Here is a 16,049-nt window from a genome sequence, read left to right as displayed (position 1 = left end):
ACTGTCTAGATTGTAAAATTATTTATCAGACCAATTAAGTAATTTAAAAATGTTTGTTTAAGGAATTGGTCTGAAAGGACTAAAGACTTAAGGTTCTATAAGATTTTTTGCTGTAAAGGATGATATATAATGGCTTTAAAAGCTGTTCCTCTAAACAGTTTCACAGGGCTTCATTTTTACTCTGTTGTGGGACATACACAAGCCTTAACTTTTTGTGGTGATTGTCTGTGTCTTCCATTTTGTCCGATAGAGTCCAACTTTCCTTCAGTGTTCTTTTAATTCTTATGGCATGCTCCTAGATTTGGAAACCATGATGATTTGCATTCAATTCTAAAGGAAGGATATTTTATTGTACATTCTTCAAGTGTCTGGTTATGGAGGCTGTTTTCTGCTTTCAATACAACAGTGTGCTGTAGTATTTTATTCACAAGGGAAGTTAGTTTGTCCAGTTTATCCGCAAGTTCTTCTGATCACTATATTGTAAGTGGTCAACCCATGATGCTTGCTTTCCATGTAGTCTGTCTGGCAGAATCAAAACATCACTTCCAGTATTAGTAAAATACCAATTTTAGATTAATAAGCAGATAAATGTAATGAATTTTCTCTTACTAGATAGTACTTTTTCAATAAAAATGAGAGTCTGAAACAAAAAACAAATCATTACAACTTGGCAGGCATACGGATGTGGTCTGAAACACAAATTTAATGACTTCAATTTCTAGCAATTTGCCAGAAAAAAACCCACAGACGTTAAGAGAAGCAGAACAAAAATAAGAGTCAAAAATCTGGACATTCTGTAAAAATCTGGACAGTTGAGAGGTAAGCTATATAACTGAATGAGCAGCCTTAAATTCTCTGTGGTCTGTCTTGTCTTACCCTCCTTGAGGATGGAAGGAACACTTTTTTTTTTTTTTTTTTGCTAGGCTAATAATCTGTTTTAAGGAGCTACCTAGATCGGACGAGCTGCATTTCACAGCCAACATTCAGGATAAAATACCACATCTTTTTTCACTTGAAAGTTATTTTTGAAAAGTTTGTGTTGTCAGTATTTTTTGATCCATTTATTAAGACGTAAAACTAAGTGACATCCAGATAAAAGTAATATGGCAAAGGTTTTAGATTATAGATATAAATACAGTAATTTTCCATATCTGTACTTCATTAAGAGGAACATTTTGTCTGCCTCGAAAAAGACAGCAGCTGCTTGTTTTAACATGTAGCTAATGCATTCCACTGAGACCAGGTGCTAAAATCCTTTTTAATGCTTAAATAGCAGTTCATTTCCTTTCTTGTCGTGACATATCTTCATTCATTTCATAGATTTGTACAGAACACATACCGTTTGTTTGCGTCTTTCGGCTTTTTCCCGGTTAGGGGTCGCCACAGCGGAACTCCGGTCCGCTAATGATTGGTAGTGTATTTTTACGTACCAGGTTACCAGCCCTGACGCACAACTTTCAACGAAGGCACGCCCCATTCACGTATGCCTCCACACAGAAGACGCTCTAGCTGAGAATCGAATGGGACAACGTCTTGCTATGAGGTGACAACACTACCGCAGCACCACCACCGCAGTCTGTACAGAACACATACTAAATGCCTCAATTTATTTATGGGCTAGGTTCTGTCTAACAAACACTATTTGAGAAACCAAGATAATTATATATCAATATCTATCTAGCTGTCAGTCTGTCTATCCAAATAGCTGTACATGTTTGTGAGTGTGTATGAATGTATTTCATTTTTGATTTTATTTGCAAATGAAATCATTTTGCTAAGATTTTGTCATGTTGGACTTTGTTTAGCTCATATTTAACCACTCAGGATCACATTTATAGGGCTCCTTTTATATTAAATTCTATATTTTTGCTGTTATGTTAATATTTATACTCCATCTGAATTTGCTATACTGCTTTACACTTGGTGCAGATAAATGAGAGCACTTACTAAAATGTGCATTCCCATGAGTCATCATACAAGTATGTGATAAGCCAAATGTTTTTCCTTTCCATTTGCAGCTTGATTATACACTTAGTTGTAATATTAACAGTCTGTTTTGTGGCAGTCATTGACTTTTGAAATGGCTGTATTATTTATCAGTTAATAATTAGTTTTAGAGTAACCACTCACAGACTTACAGACACATACACACAAAGAATTTGAAATACAAGCTATGAATTTATGAATGATCATAATTTAAACACTGAAACGCATGAAACTAAACTGCAGTAGAGAGAGAAGTTTTAATGACTAGTCTATTTTCGTTGTGAGATAGTGTTGTTTTGTTTAGTAGATGTCTATTGGTTGTGCATTGGGCTATAAATGTAAAAATAAAATCCAAATAATTATTGTATTAGTAAAGCAGTATGCACATTAGTGTTTTAGTTTGCTTGTCTGTTCTTCAGTTTGCATTTGAAAGTTGGTATCCCACAATTCCATTGGAGTGGGTGGGGGTTACATAATTATGTGTTCAAATTTTATGTTAATCAGCGTACAGATTTGTACCTATTTTTCATCGGCCTTGTCCAGATTTTTAATGATTCCTGGTTGAGAGGTACGTTTCTGGGAGTGTAATGAGTTGGCAGACTTTAAAGATTCTCTGTAGACTGCTTTGTCAGAGATACTGGGGTCAGAGATACTGGGTGAGCAAACTGGTGTAGCTAAGGAAATAATTTTTTTGAACTATGACACAGAATTGGAATTGCCTACCGATAGTAGGGCCTTGTTGAGTCTAATTATGGTGGCTGCCAAAAAAAAAAGCAATTACTTGAAAATGGAAATGAAAGTCTAAACCAACTGTACTAGAAATAGCAAATACAGTAACAGAGATAAAGCAACTGGAATTGGGATCTTTATAAAAGGACAGGAGCAAATTACATAGGAAAAAAATAGGAACTGTGGGAACAATACATGCAGAGGAGGATGAACGGGGTTTAAAAGAAGGCAGTATTTAAATGAGCTTTGTAATGTTTGACTGACAATGACCGGACAGAGTATAAGTGATGTATAATGTTTGCAACTACAGTTGTGTCATCATCGTTTGTAATATATAATGTTTGCAAATGAAATTATGTCGGTATGGTTTATTTTCATTTATATAAATATAAGATTGCCTATGTCATACTCGATAACTTAATAAAGATGTTTCTTGTTTAATAAAAATAAATAATTAAAAATAAGCATAAAAAAAAGGAAAGGGCCTTAGATATCCAGGAAGAGATGGTTTGCTTGGAAACAGATAAACCCAAAGTCCAGGGATGAAAGGAAACAAAAAGCTGGTCAGACTTATGAATGGTCTAGTTTTATCCAAATAATACCTGGGCTGTCTGTACAAATCCAAGTATGCAGGATCCTCTCACCAGCAGACTGAGGAGAAGGAAAAAAGGAAGGGAATTGTTCTGCCAGATTTAAGGGCAACTCATTAACAACCTTGAGCATAAAAGAAGTATTAAGAAGAAGAGATACCCTGCTTCTGTGAAAAATCAAAAAATAATGAACGGCCATAAGGGCTTGAAGCTCAGAAACCCTCCAAGCAGAATTAAGAGCTAGCAGCAAGACAGTCTTTCTAGGTACAGTTCATAGGTTAGTACTAGGCTAAGTGCCCTTGTGGGCCATTTTAAGCCTAGCCAGTTACCCCATGTGAGAATCAAACCCTGCACCTTGTGTCTGCACGGTAAACACCTTAATCATTATGCCATCCTCCCACCCCTAGTTGCACAGAAGATGAAACTGCAGGCTCAAAAGGAGACCAAGTCAATTTTTCCAAAACAAAATTAAGGTCCCAAATAAGACAAATAGGTTTCCTTGGGGGCCTAAGATGCAGGACTCCTTTAAGAAATTGTTTGACCTCAAAATGAGAAGCCAAAATGAGCACTCAAAGGCAGACAGGCAGAAGTAGCTGACAAATGGGCTTTCACAGAAAAGTAGGCCAAACCAGATTGGAGAAACTCACACAAACAGGAGAGAACCAAAGGACCGCTCACTGAAAAAGTGTCCTGGCTATGAACAAAGCACCAGATAAAAACATTTTTTTTTCCATTTGGCCATATAAGATTTTCTGATTGTGGGTTTTCATGTCTCCTGTGAAACCCTGAATATGTCCTCAGAAAACAGGTGCCTAAAAGGAATCAAAACCCTATCACCCACAATGTCAGCTGCAGAGTGGACAAGTAAGGATGGATGAGTGACCCCATGTCCTGTGCGAGGAGGTCCAACTTGTGAGGTAACTTGTGGAGATTGTCCCGGCCAGATGCATTAAAAAGGGGATCCAGTGTCGTCTCTGCCAAAAGGGAGTCACTAGCAAGATTTTTGTGGAATACAGCTAAATATTATGCAGGATTCTTGGAAGTACATGAAGAGGAGAGAAAACAGAGACCAGCTCAAAAAGTCTGCCACAGATTGTGCTCTGAAGGAATATACACTGTCTGAAGAGTTAGCTGATAACTGATAGTCAAACCCCACGCCTGAAGAGCCAAACTGCAAAAAAGGTAAGACTCTGTGCCCCATTGCTTGATGATATACTACATCACTGTAGTGTTGTCTGTGTAAACCTTCAGGGGGCTTGAAAAGAGCATGGGGGTGAAAAGCCTGAAGGCCCAGAATCAGAGCTCTCATCTCTTTGATGTTGCCACAAAGACCCCACTCCATGTCTAAAGCTTCTGTGAACAGTTCTTGGGAAGGAACCAGGGGCTGAAAGGGCAGGGCTGGGTTGAGGGTAAGTTGCTGAATCCACAACTTGAATTTCCACTTGAGACAAGGAAGGAGAAGCACTCAGAAATCCAGAGGGCAGCAATGCTGAAGCCAAACTGACATGAAGTACCACTGAAGCTTCCACAAATGCAGTCTGGCAAGAGGGAGCATTGGAATAGAAGAGGCCATGAATCTCAGGGCCTGAAGAAACTCCCTGGCTGGAATAGCATGCAGAAGAAGAAGAGATTAAAAGTAACTGTCAAGGACAAAACCTTTGGAGGTGAAAGAGAGGCCAGCATTGGCACTGACTGAATGCTGCAGACCAGATACACATGACATTGAGAGGGTGTCAGAACAGACTTTTGGAAGTTGATAGTGAACCCCAGACTTTGAAAGAGAGATATGGTGAACTCCAAAGACTGTAACAGACAACTGGGAGAGGAAACCTGAAGAAATAGGTCATCTAAATACGGAAAAATCTGAATGCCTCAGAACCTGCAAAAGGCAATCACAGGAGCTAGGAATTCTGTGAATACCCTTGGGACAGTAGAGAACAGCAGGGCAAAGCAGAAAATGAGAGGAAGAAACAGAGAAACACAAAAACCTCCTGAAAAGCGTGTGAAGAGTAATATGAAGGTAAGCATCCTTCAGATCCAAGGACACTAGAAAAACCTGGGGCAGTAACAGAGGAAACAAGGTTTGAAGAGAAAACATCCAAAAGGAAGAAACCTCAACAATGTGTTGAATAAGGAGAGATCCAGAATAGGTTTCCAAGTTGCCTTTCGAGGAACCAGGAACATTCTGGAATAGAATCCCTTTCCTACTTGGGAAGGAGGGCAGGCTGAATAGTTAGTTCCCTGTTCCACCAGGGACCAAAGAACCTCTGAGAAATGGGGAAGCTGCTCTCAAAGAGGTTGAAGAATCCCTGAAAAATAAGGAAGAGATTTCCACCCCATGAAATAACCCTGACAGATGATGGGCAGAACCCAAGCATCTGAAATGATGAGTTGCCAGTTTAGAAGAAAGAGGAACAGCTGAAGAGACAAATGAAACTGGCTGGGGGTAGTGGTGGTGGTGGTGGTGGGGGGGGGGGGTGGCAAAAATTTTACAGAAGCAGGTGTGTCAGATAAAGAAGGGTTCTGGGCCCCAGAAGCCTGAGAAGACTTGGAGGAGCTCACTTGCCACCCATCCTGCCTTTAGTGGCCTTACAAGGCTGCCTATGAACAAAAGCCAACCTGGTAGGATAGTTCCTCTGGAACTTAGGAAAGGGGGATACAAAAACATATTTAAGGTCCTTTGTCTTGAAGAGACTTAAAACATAGCAGCAGCAGTCAATTTTATCCAAAGGAGCTTACAGCAGCTTAGCCTTAATGTCTTCAGGTAATGACTGCAAACAAAGCCAAGAATGATACCTCATGACAGACCTAAAAGCAGCAGCTCTGGGAGAGACATCAGCAGCATCAAAGCTCCACTTGATAGAGTGGTGATCCACCTAAGAGGTAGAACCCAAAATACAGAGAGCAGATGACTTTCCTTCAGAATCAGAGAGATCAGACATAACCTGACAAGTCTGGAGAATCAGAGCCAGAACATATCTGGTCAAGTGGATCTAGTAATTAATGGCCCTAAAGGCCAATGTGGCAGCCATATAGATCTTCTTTCAATCCTCTCTATTGCCCTACTATCCTTATCCGAAGGCAGGAGTTTGATAGAGGGAAAAAATTAAGAAGGGTTGTCAGAGGAGACTGACACCACAGCAGGATCAGCAGAAGGACACTTTAACAGGAATAGACAATCCTCAGGAAACTCAGGTTTCTTAGTAGCAGGAAGATGAGAGTCAGGAGTCTTACAGGCAGCTATAAAGGTGTCTAACAAGGCAGCTAACATAGGAGGTACTGCTGAAGTTTTAGGCGTGTCTACCTGAAGCAACTCATACTACCTCTTCTGATTACCATACACCTAAGAATAATCACATTTAAAGAATTCCAGCATTCTAGCTACTGTGTCCCCAAAAGACAGCTCCTCCAAAGGAGACTCAGTGCTAATGGAGTCTTCTTCATCAGAACTGTAAGGCAAGAGACAGAGCATCTGAGAAGAGTGAGACAAAGACTCCTCATCAGACTCCAAATCCTCATCTGTGGAATCAAGAGTCGCTAGGCTTTTTGGAAGGAGTTGAAGTCCAAGGCAGAGAAAGCACAGAAACCCCTTGGGAGGCTTCAGGGCCATTAAGGCATTAAACAGGCCCTGAGTAAATTCCTGCTATTCCCTTTGAGAGTCCTTAGGACAATTTGGAGAATGTTTAGTATTTTGTTTTTTTTCTTGGTAGGGAAGTCAGCTCTAAAGAACACCAGGGGTTCTGACCCCTGACTAGATTCGATAATAGTACCCGGAACCTCTTCCCTGATCACATTGTGTGGAATCCCTTTAGGGCCCTCCAACATAACCAACTGCAGTTCTCCTTCAATGGGTTCTGACCCCTGACTAGGTTCAGTAACATAACCAGTACCGCTTTCCTGACCTGGATCTGTGGAATCCCTTTACGGCCCTCCAACATAACCAAATGCAGTTCCCCCTCAGTGTCTAGAACAGATACCTGCAAAGCCTCAGAAGATGTGGGAAAGGAAGGACCCATAGCAACTTCCAACAGGTTCATGGCAGTAGGGATGGCATACAGAGCTTTCACCAGCTTCTAGAGAGACGTCCGGCAGAGGCTGGACAGTCAAAAAATCCAGCTGAGATTTATTGGCCTTCTTCTTGCTTAATGGTAGTACCTCTGGGTTATTTGATTTCACCATGCTGCCCTGGGCAAATGTTTAAGCTGCTGGTTCTCGGGATAGATGGCAATGGAAGAAAACCAACTTCTAAAAGTCTTAGGAACAAAAACCTTAAAAATACTGCAGGAGATATGATCATGGGAAGCACCCAAACAAAAAATGACACTGTTTGTGATGATCCTTATGGGGAATCTGCCTCCCACACTGACATTATCCCTTCTTGAAAGACCTGAAGTCCAGGTAACCAAAAAAAAAAAAAAAAAAACCAAGATCAACTGCCAGAAAGAAAAAAAGACTCCAATGGGCATTTATCTGACAGCTAGGTATCAGCACAACAAAGAGCGTTCAGAACTACGATCAATGATGGCATTGAATTGGCGGCAAAGAAGTTCTGGGTAACTGCATCTGTACTTCACCTTAATGCCCTACATCCTGTGCAGGGAGCAAACATGTGACATATGGTGCATTAAAGATCTTAAGGCTTTGGTATACTGGCCAGATGTGGAGATATCCTTGGCAAGACATCTCTAAGGTGAACAATTCTGAAACGGTGACATAGAAGGACATTAATCATTGTCCACAAATATTCTACTGTCTCTAATTTTTAATATGTTACCCTTTTACCACAGTTTTGCCAGGATCAATGCTTTCTGCTAGTATGACTGCTGCTTTAATAATACAGGTCTTGGCTGCTTTCTCATGGCAAGGTTTGGAGCATACACATGATGTGTCCTTTCAATTAACAAATCCTGCTGTGCAATACCAGTCCTGTTGATTATTTGTGCTTTCATGAAATGAATACAGTCTGTACCCCCAGTAACTCTGGTACAGTAGAAAATCTCAGGTTTCCCTGCTTGCTCTGTCCTCTAACTCTACCATTTTGAAACAGCTCTTCTTTAGCAGTCTCACATTCAATATGACCTCTTATTTTTGTAGTTTTATCAATTCATCCAAACAGCTGTTTAAAAACTTCTTCCATTTTTCTCAGCTTCTCATTATCTGAGTGGATATACTCCTTCAATGTTTCATTTATCTTAATATTAGCCCGTAGCACATTTCATTTATCTTCTCCTCTAAATTACTGGAATCCATGTTTTGTACCAAAGCTGGAGCCTAAACTGCTTTTTGCTGAACAGCTGCAGGATTCTTCCCAGTGTGTGTTTTCTCGTCACCTTTTCTAGTTGGATTTTCTTTCAGGCTCTCTAAGTTTCTTTTTTCCTGGCATCCAGGCAGTGTACTTAGTAGCCAGTAACTACATTTACTAAAACTTGCAGTGTTTCTGGCCCTTGTCTCTTAATTTCTTTTTTCACACTGGGAGAGCTGAAATCAAGCTGCTGATCAGTGTGCAGCCATCTTTGAAGTCTCAAACTTGAGGTACGCTATAACAAAGTAGCAAAATTTACTACTGGAGCAACATATCTCATTAACCACTGCACAGCACTCCAGGTATTAAATTGGCTTGGACTTCCCCATCACCTAACTTACCTGCAGCACATAACAAAATTCATAAATCCTTTGCTTGCCCTGCCCTAAACAACATTCACCTTATCTACCACTCTAACAGACCTCTCTGCTCAGATGATAAAAACAACTCATCTCCAACTGTAAACCACACAAAAAAACTACTCTGTAGCCAGAAGATGAAATACAGTATCTCTGCTTCTCAAGTCCCAACCCAAACATACTTACCTTTAAACACACTTTAAAAGAATTCTTATCCAAATCCTAGCTCTGCTTATGTTACACCCCTGACTAAAACCTCATCTACAGCAATAGTTTTCTCATCCTCACTTACCACCCATCTCCTATCACATTCCCAGGATAAATACTAGCAATGATAGATGTACAAATACTAATTTCTATCTCATAATACTTAATACACTTCATATAAACATGTTTTCCATGTTTTTATTCTATTTATTTCCTTCACCTTATTTATCAACATTACAATTTTTTGTATTAATACTGTCACTTTAGCTTAATGTACTTAGACTATACTGAATGTGCAATGTTACTGTACTTTCTCTTGTCTGTATTTGTTAAACTGTATTTTTGTGGAGCTTTTCTCCATGGGACTCCACTAAAAATGGGCTTGTCTGGTCCAGTTAGACTTTCCTGGTAAAAAATGTCACTCAATAAAATAATACATTAAGAATATTTATAGAGTTTCATCAGTAGATAAACAATGGAATATTACTTCAGGGACCTGTATGTTTCTTATTTGCCCACATAAAGCATACTTAGGACACTTCATAAAGAACCATTCATCAAATGTCATGCCTCATAGAAATGGGATTTCCCAAAAATGCTGACCCAACATAGCTGAGTGGGACTGTGCCTCTACACTCCGTAGCTAAAAAAAAAAACACCCTCTGAAATTCTACTATTTCTAGAGAAGGAGGTTCAGCTTGATGAGAGTGAGATTAAATGAGCTGTTTCCCAGTGAAGTGCCCCACATCTTCTAATTTCTTTGACACTACAAGGTAAATTCTAAATGGCAAATATTTACTTTCACTTGTATTTACTTCTACATGTCTGAAAACGTTTGAATCAGAAAAATGAGAGCATAAGTGAGCTACTTAAAGTCATACAATGACCTTTTAGTGTAAATGATACCTGACAGTTACCACTTTAAGCATGCACATGCAATTACTTTTTTTTGTTTCTGTTATGCACCTGTACTACATGCTTTTCCATTAGCTAAAAATATAAACTTTAAACCTGCTACACTGCCATAGCAAAATGCCAGTCAAAACGCAAGTACAATGTTTCCAATGAAAGAATCAAAGGAAAATAAAACAATCACATGTACACATGATCGCATGTTAAGGACTTGTTAAACCCATCTTATAAACATGTAAAGAAGAATACAGTTCTGCCACTGATCAACAAACCTGGTGTTCATCAAACTATACACTAAACCACAGTAGTATATGAATGGCAAGTGGTGATAAGGCAACACATGGATCGCTCAAAATTGACAACTCGTAGCTCAAGGCAAACCTCTAATATTCAATTTACCTTGCAAAGAAAATGAATGTGTTTTTTTCTCTGCAAATTTTGGACATTTTGTTCCTGTTACCCACTTTAAAACAATTGCTTTTTAGAGGTTGCAGTCTTATTTTTTATTTGAAAAATTAGTGTTAGCTGGTCTATACAATATTAACAGCTACTTATGCAATGCAGAAAAATACCTTGTCAAAACTAAGACTGTTAATTTTCAAATTTCAAAAAAAAAGGACATGCTTTAAGGACAGGTATCTTGGTCAGGGAAGAGGGAATGACCAAATGTTTTACAAAGGAAAAGCACCTGCATTTATCTCTTTTCAAAGACAAACTAGAAATCATGCAGCCTCCTCAAGATGATAAAAGTAAATGCTGAGAAACTCGAGTTGCTTTAGCAGGTCTGATTAAATGCTGGCTAACTGTAACAGTAAATTATACTTGCTCAAGTAACATGAATCTTTCAGCATTAACCACTATAACTTTACAGTAAAAAAAAAATCTGCACTTTTTTAGGAACCTTTTGTATTTTTCTCTAGAATTACTGGCATGCACAACAAAGAAAATTAATGCAGAAATTGTTTTCTTTAAATGATTCTATGCACTTTTTTTCTTATGATACATACCCATAAAGCAGATGATTTGGGGTGTTTGTTTTCTCTCTTTGGAAACTTGCAATAAAAATTGTCTCCATTGTACTAACAAAGTACATCTCAATGCTATTCTTACAAATGGAAGAAAATTCTATGTCTTAACAAAACAGTCATAAAATCTATCCTCAGTATGCACTCAATGGATGCTGTGCAGCATGTTATAACTTGGCTACCCCCTACCATAATTCTGAGACCTGTAGCTGCACACCCCAAAATTATGAGGGAAAAAGTATGAAAAAGCAGGAAAGCAGCGAGTGTCGAACACTACTGTTCTCCTTTAAAGTTCTCACAATGTGGAGAGGTATGCAAAAATACTTTTAAACTTGCATATACCAAGCTCTAGATTGCCGTACCTCGGAGAACAAAGGAATACTCCTAGAAACAGCGGACTCAGACATATATAAGTCTGCATTATCAGTCTCCCTACTCTAGTAGTGAGTTGCAAGTTTCAGAATAGTCTTATACTGATTATGTATTAGCCGGGACACTCATGAAATTTCACATTCTTCAAAGATACTTATTCATACTTAAAATTATGAGCAGCCACATTGTCAGAAGAAAATTCAGCTTTCAAGAGTAGTATAACTTTTAATCTATAAATCCTATGGGCCAGTCCATTTATTTAACAGCCATCTGGTCAATATCCAGGTGCTAACTCCAAGTCAGTTGTGTTCTACATTTTAAGCAAGTTGCTCTGTACAGTACATTCAAACCCTGAAAGGCACAAGGTCGGTCTTACCTCAGAAGTTTGACATGAAGCTATACAGAACAAGACAAGATTTTCAGGCGAGTACTCTCCAGTTGTATCCAAGTACATCTCCAAAGCCAAAATGGCTCCTAAAAAAGTGGTAAAATGTTAGCACTCTAATTGTCATCACATAATTTTAGCAAAGAATTATGTTAACAGGCTCAAAACATGACCAAAACCAAACTACAAATAAAGTAAATAAATACATACATAAAAATACATTCAGATATGACAAACACAAACTAATTCACCTGGACATCCAAAAGAAGGCAGACTAGAAGGACTTATTTAGTACCTATAATGTTTAAACAATTGATAAAATATTCAAAGTATTAAATGTAAGTAACTCTGAGGAATAACAGTGGTGCAGCTAAATGCACTATTTCCTCCCAGTGATTAGTTCTCCTGTTCAGCTCTTGCCTGTGGTACTGTCTGTGTTGAGTTTTGAATAGGTGCTCTGTTTTCCTTCCATACCTCAGGGAAGTGTTACAGGTAAACTGGTACTCCTCTGAACTTCCCCAAGTATATTTTATGGGACAGACTGACTGAATATGTACACCCTACCATGGAAAGTACAGTTGTGTACACTTAACATAAATGTAGATGTTCGAGTGTATTCGCTGTTGCAGTCATTACATTTGGGTTATCTGCCTGCAGGTAGCCCTCAGCCGGCCTGAATACCAGAGTCTTGGATTCTTGTGTCGGATGGTGTCTCTTCTTCCATGATATCAGGTCGTCAGGGGTATAAAACATGCAGCCGACGCCATTACATCAGTTTTTCTTGCCCCAGATGTCAGGTGCCCCCACAATGGGAAGCAATTATATGTTATGTTACACCTCCATCAAAAAGCAAATACACCAGAAAGAGAGGTAGAGCCAAGAGAAGTCAGGGGGCTGGAGGGAGGGTAACCAGGACTGCAACAGTGAATACACTCGAACATCTACATTTATGGTAAGTGTACACAACTGCTCTATGTTCTTCATGTTTCACTGTTGCATAGGTTCATAGGTTAGTACTAGGCTAATTGCCCTTTTGGACCATTTGAAGCCTAGCCAGTTACCCCATGTGAGAATCAACCCTGCACCTTGTCTCTTTAAGGTAAACACCTTAACCATTATGTCATCCTCCCACAGTCATTAAATTTGGGTTGATTTCCAAAGCTAAGGAAGGGAGGAGGAAGTTAATGAGTATTAGGGCCAGCTATTAAGCCCTGCAAGACTGCAGTGGCAAAATCAGCTCTGGATTTAAAAAAATGGGCATGTGGTAATGCCTGGTGAAGTTATGTACAGAGCTCCAGGTAGCAGCTTCTAGGATGCCCCTGGTAGGGACTCCTCTGAGAAAGGCTGTAGAGGTAGATGCAGCCCTGGTGGAATGTGATCTTATCCCCTGTGGAGTAGGTTTTCCATGGTGCTTATAGCAGAAATGAATGCAATGGGCTATCCATTTAGAAATGGTTTGCTTTGAAATGGCCTTCCCCTCTGCTCCTGCAGCAAAGCCAACTAGCAGCTATTCAGATTTTCTGAGAGGCTTAGTCCTGTCCAAATAACATCTAAGTTGTCTGTGCATGTCCAAAGAGTGCAGTATTCGTTCTCCTTTGTTTTGTGGATTAGGGAAAAAGGTAGGCAAATGAATGGACTGATTTAGGGCCACACTAGACACCACCTTGGGCATAAAGGAAGGATTGGTCCTGAGGTAAATGCTATCTGCATGGAAGATAATGAAGGGTTCCACTGCCATGAGGGCCTGTAATTCAGACACTCTTCTTGCTGTAGTGATGGCTAGAAGGAAGACTGTTTTCCAAGAAAGGAATTTCAACTCTGCAGTTGCAGCTGGTTCAAATGGAGGGAGAATGAGCTTTTCCAATACAAAGTTAAGGTCCCCGGCTGGAGTAGGGGCTCACCTGGGGGGTCTTAAATTTTTAGCCCCTCTGAGGAATTGCTTTAGCAGGGGGATTAGAGAAGATAGGTGGTTCAGTATTATAATGAGCTGAAATGGCAGATGCATGAATATTAATTGACGAGAAGGATAGGCCCTTGTAGAGCATTTCTGTTAAGTACTGAAGAATATGAGGTAAGCTGGGCACCGTTGTGCCTATCCCCTGAGACTGGCTAGAGGAACAGTATCTTTTCCACTTTTCAGCATAGGATTTTCTAGTACTAGGCCTTGTTGCTTCCAGAATGACATCTAGCACCTGCTTACTGAGGGATGCTATTTGCGAGCTGAAGGAATTAGCCAGGCTGCAAGGTTCAGGGTTTGAAGCTGAGGGTGCAGAATCTGGCCCGCCTGCTGAGACAGCAGGGAAGGTGTCTGAGGTAGGTGCCATGGCTCCAGCAGTACCATACTGCGCAAGAGGGGGTACCAGTGCTGGTGAGGCCAGTCTGGTGCAATCAGTATTGTCCTTGGCTTGCCCTGTTTGATCTTTAGCAGAACCTTCGAGAGGAAAGGCATAAACCGAGAGACTTTCCCAGGTAAAGGACAGGGCATCTACTTTCCAAGCTTGACTGTGGGAAGTCCTTGTGCCGTATTTGTCCAATTGGTAGTTCTGTGGGAAGGCAAACGGGTCCATCTTTGGAGTCCCCCATTTGTTCCTCAAGAGGTTGAACATTTTTGGTTCCAGTTTCCATTCGTGTGGGTCCACGACATTTCTGCTTAGGTCGTCTGCCAGTGAATTTAGCTTACCTGACAGGAATTGAGCTTGTAGGTGCACTTGGTAGCTCAAGGCTGTGTTCCACAGAGCCATGGCTAGTCTGCAGAGAGAGTACGAGTGGGTTCCTCCCTGTTTGTTTATGTACCACATGACTGTGGTGTTGTCCATCTTTATCAATAATTGTCCTGGAAGAATGTTGTCTCTGAAGGCTGTCAGGGAATTCTGTACAGCTAACATTTCTTTTTGGTTGATATGCAGGTGCATCTGACTCTGGTTCCATTTGCCCGGAATGCACTGCCCTGCCAAGTGAGCCCCCCATGCATAGTCCGATGCGTCTGCTGTTAGGGTTTGGGTGGCAGGGGGTAGAGTGAAAGGGAGCCCCTTGTTGTGGTAGCAGGCCTCTGCCCACCAAAGGAACTCTGTCTTTATACAAGGAATGATAGGAATCATCGATTCCAGGTCCTGAGAATGTTGACAGCATAGGCTTTTTAGATACCATTGTAGTTTCCTCATATGCAGTCTTGCATATGGAATTAGTAGAATGCAAGAGGCCATGAACCCCAGGGCTTGCAAAATTTTTCTTGCAGATAGCTGGGTCTTTGTGGCCAGTAGTTTGAAGTAGGTTGTCAAATACACTTGTTTCTCTGGAGTGAGGTAACCCATCTGGGAAGTTGTGTTCAAGCTTGTGCCCAGGAATGCAATCTGTTGGCAGGGTACTAGGTGAGATTTCTTTTCGTTTATGGTGTACCCCAGTGAGGTTAGAAGTTTCTTTACGAATGCCAGTGTTTTAATAGCAAGTCCTGGCTTTCTGCCTGAATCAGACAATCGTCCAGGTATGGGTATATATGAATATTTCTCTGCCTGCAAAATGCAATGGCTGGAGCTAGACACTTTGTGAATACCCTGGGCACAGTAGATAAGCCAAAGGGAAGTGCAGAGAACTGATAGTGCATGAAGCCTGCCCAGAAGCATAGGTATTTCCTGCAAGATTCCCTTATTGGAATGTGCAGGTAAGCTTCCGTTAAATCTAAGGTTGCCAATCAGGCATATTTGCCTAGCACAGGAAGCAGCTGTTGAAGTGTTAGCATTTTGAATTTTGGGATTACCAAAAAAGGTGTTTAGAACAGAGAGGTCCAGGACAGGACGCCAGGAGCTGTCTTTTCTGGGTACCAGGAAAAGTCTTGAATAAAAACCTTGTCCCCTTTCTTCTGCTGGGACAGGTTGAATAGCAATGATACTTAGAAGAGACAGAACCTGCTGTTGAGCTTCTGCCCACTAATTTGGGGGTAGGTCTGGCCAACCATTTGGGGTTGGTAGGGTGTGGAATCTGTATCCTTGGAAAACTATATTTAAAACCCATTTGGCCTGGGTAATGATTTCCCAGTTTTTTTGCATGCATGGCAAGCTTTCCTCCTAATGGAGCAGGCAGTTGAGCAGGGCTTGGAAGGGTTAATGTTAAGTCATTGTGACATTTTTCCGTAGGGGGCTGTCTTGCTACTTCCTGCTTTGGAAGTGGAAGCCCCCCACTGCTTAG

At 40.5% G+C, this 16,049-nt stretch overlaps 1 protein-coding gene across 8 annotated transcripts in view; it reads right to left on the bottom strand.

Moving 5' to 3' along the window:
* Window positions 1-16,049, bottom strand: part of SLC7A1 (solute carrier family 7 member 1) — a 1,877,700-nt gene that overhangs the window by 1,723,948 nt on the left and 137,703 nt on the right. For 6 of the 8 annotated variants that reach the window (XM_044073262.1, XM_044073257.1, XM_044073255.1 and 3 more), the window contains one exon: window positions 11,859-11,956. The exons of the other annotated variants lie outside the window; for them this stretch is intronic. The gene's annotated coding sequence lies outside the window, so the exon portion shown is untranslated. The remainder of the gene's footprint in view (window positions 1-11,858; window positions 11,957-16,049) is intronic. 8 annotated transcript variants of the gene reach the window in all.

The sequence above is a fragment of the Protopterus annectens genome, chromosome 5.part1, assembly GCF_019279795.1.
Source record: "Protopterus annectens isolate FY-2018-M chromosome 5.part1, PAN1.0, whole genome shotgun sequence".
Classification (NCBI taxonomy): domain Eukaryota; kingdom Metazoa; phylum Chordata; order Ceratodontiformes; family Protopteridae; genus Protopterus; species Protopterus annectens.
Note: the sequence above shows the minus strand (reverse complement) of the source record. Positions and strands in the feature narration are given on the sequence as shown.